Source organism: Arvicanthis niloticus, chromosome 20, assembly GCF_011762505.2.
Source record: "Arvicanthis niloticus isolate mArvNil1 chromosome 20, mArvNil1.pat.X, whole genome shotgun sequence".
NCBI classification, from domain to species: Eukaryota; Metazoa; Chordata; class Mammalia; order Rodentia; family Muridae; genus Arvicanthis; species Arvicanthis niloticus.
Window position 1 is genome coordinate 36,783,912 of NC_047677.1, and position 2,890 is coordinate 36,786,801.

At 43.1% G+C, this 2,890-nt stretch overlaps 1 pseudogene; it reads left to right on the top strand.

Moving 5' to 3' along the window:
• Positions 1-638: 638 nt before the first annotated feature.
• On the top strand, positions 639-1,221 carry LOC117724248 (large ribosomal subunit protein eL6 pseudogene; annotated as a pseudogene).
• The last annotated feature ends 1,669 nt before the right edge of the window (positions 1,222-2,890 follow it).

Consider the following 2,890-nt stretch of genomic DNA (forward strand, 5'->3'; position numbering starts at 1 on the left):
TTTTTTTTTTTGTGAAGGACTTTCTGGTTCTCCCTGTAATTCCTGGCACTTAAAATCCTATCATATTTTCCTTGAAGTCTCTCTTGGGTACTCATTCTATAAGGTGAAAGATTCCTGTAGGTTGTATGCTTTAAACCGCTAACCCTGAGGACTGGTGCTTCACTGAGCTGTGGACTCATGTTTCTCTAATAGCTATGCATATGAGAATACCCCCCCTTTTCTGAGCTTCTACTTAAGAGTATTGGAGTCACTCTTTCCTGTCTTGCAGGTTGGCAGATGAAAAGGTGGAGAAGCCTGATACAGAAGAGAAGAAACCTGCAGTCAAGAAGGCTGGTGATGCTGATGCTGCCTCTGGTCCCCGGGCCACTAGTGCAGCCGCAAAGGGTAAACTTAAGGTTAAAAAGCCCAAGGAGATGAAAGCCCCATTGCAGCCGAAACCCTGTTCTGGTTAGAGGAATTATCAGGTCCTCCCGATTGATCAGCTATGTATTCCAGAAAGACCTTGTACAAAAGGAAATACTCAGCTGCCAAGATTAAGGTTGAAAAGAAGAAATAGGAGACATTCCTTGCTACTGTCACAAAAACAGTTGGTGGGGACAAGAACGGTGGAACTCAGGTTGTGAAGCTTCAAAAAAAAAATGCCTTGGTATTATCCTACCGAAGACGTGCCTCGCCTCGGAAGCTGCTGAGCCATGGCACAAAGCCCTTCAGTCAGCACGTGAGGAGGCTGCGCTCCAGCATCACTCCCGGAACTGTCTTGATCATCCTCACCTTGGTACCACAGGGGCAAGAGAGTGGTTTTCCTGAAACAGCTGGCCAGTGGCTTCCTACTTGTGATTGGACCTCTGTCTATCAACAGAGTTCCTCTGCGCAGAACACATCTGAAGTTTGTCACTGCCACCTCTTCAAAAGTTGATGTCAGAGAGGTTACAAATCCCCAAACACCTGACTAACGCTTACTTCAAGAAGCGTCAGTTGCACAAGCCCAGGCATCAGGAGGGCGAGATCTTCAACATAGAGGAGGAGAAAATACGAGATTACGGAGCAGCCAAAGGCTGATCAGAAAACTGTGGACTCGCAGATTTTGCCAAAGATGAATGCTGTTCCTCAGTTCCAGGGCTACTTGTGGCCTCAGTTCTCCCTGACAAACGGGATGTATCCTCACAAACTGGTGTTCTAAATTGCTTACAACCTAATTAAACAGTTTCATATGTTACAAAAAAAAAAAAAGAATTGGAGTCATACTTCATGTGATTACAAGATGATGTATACAGTCATTGCTTTTATATCTGAAGATGGGAACCACTAATAATCAAGGACTCTCTGTCAATCATGTCCTCAGAGAGGTCTGAATGCCAGTCCCGAGGTTCTCACCAGAGTCATGTTTACCTGAGGCTCTGAGCAGATGCCTTCCTCAGGAGAGTTGGCCACAGCATGTGTGATATGAACATGAAAGGGACAGTGAGGATAATCTTCCTCAGTTTACCCTGACTCAGATCCTGAGAACTTGCCCATTCTTTGTCATACCTTTGTCTCCCAGCCTTATCCTGGTGGAATCACCACAGCCTCCCACAGCTTCCCCATAGGCTGTTCCTTGTAGGGCAGCCTCCTACATGTCTCTGGTGTGTTGACCCACTTGGTTCTCTATGCACATCCCATTCAGTGGAGAAAAAATGGGACGCCAAGGGAAATTAGCACATTTTCTGCCTCACCAGCTTGCTTGGCACTTCGGCACTGAGTGGTTGATGCTTGGATCTGGGCTAGCATATTGAGCCAATACTGGAATGTCTGCTGCCTCAAGATTCCCCAGAGTCACTGTGCTCTTCAAGCATTTGAAATACTTCTCTCAAGTTTTAGCACGTTGGTTTGGTAAGGAGCTTCAACCACTTCTCTGATCAAGGAGCCATGGGTCTATGATCGGAAACATCAAATCAAGGCTTACAGGTCAACTGAGCAAGAGCCATGAGGAAGAACAATGAACTGATAGAGTGAAGAGAAGAATCAAATAGATCAACGGACCAACGAAGATCTCATCTTGGTTAATAAAATTCAAATGAACAGGACTCATAACCAGAGGGATCTCAGGAATGTGTTAGGAAATGTAAAGCCCAGTGGAAGAAACAACATAAACAAACAACACAAAATGTCACTAAACGCCACCACAATCGCGTCACAGGTGAGTTGGAATAGACTTAAGGTATTTTGAAGTTTATTCAAGAAAAAGAACTCCACAGGGAAGGGCAAGGGAAACCGAAAGCAAACATCTTCTATACGCGTCACTTTGGGCTAAGAGATGTGTGTGACACAGCTCTTAAAGGCTTAAGGCTCACAACCAATAAATGGCAATCTAAAATTATGCCTTAGCTGCAATTTGAATTTTGAGCTAATATTCACGTCACATAAAATCCACCAGTACAAAATAAATTTAAGAGTGTAATTCAGACACAGGCAGGTGTCATGTGCCTTCACTTACTTATGGAAGCTAAATCTCCTGTGAGGAGGAGAGAGTGAAACAGTCAAAGACAGAGGCTGAGTGTGGCAGAGAAAAAGGGGCACATATGTGCCAGGTAAGGGACTCTAGTGCACAAAGAATAGAAGGCATCTTCATTTCCCCAGTAAGGTAACCATACCAATATAAGAGACATCATTGTATATAGAAAGATATAAAATGTTCCCACAAGTAAAAACTATTGATATTTGAGGAGATGAATACTTTAACTGTACCAGTTAGATTATATATATATCCATCTATCTTATGGATCAGATGTGATCTTGCTATCTTATCTTATCTATCTATCTATCTATCTATCTATCTATCTATCTAATCTTAACTATCATACACCTATCTATGTATGTACATATCTATCTAATCTTTTCTATCTATCATCTA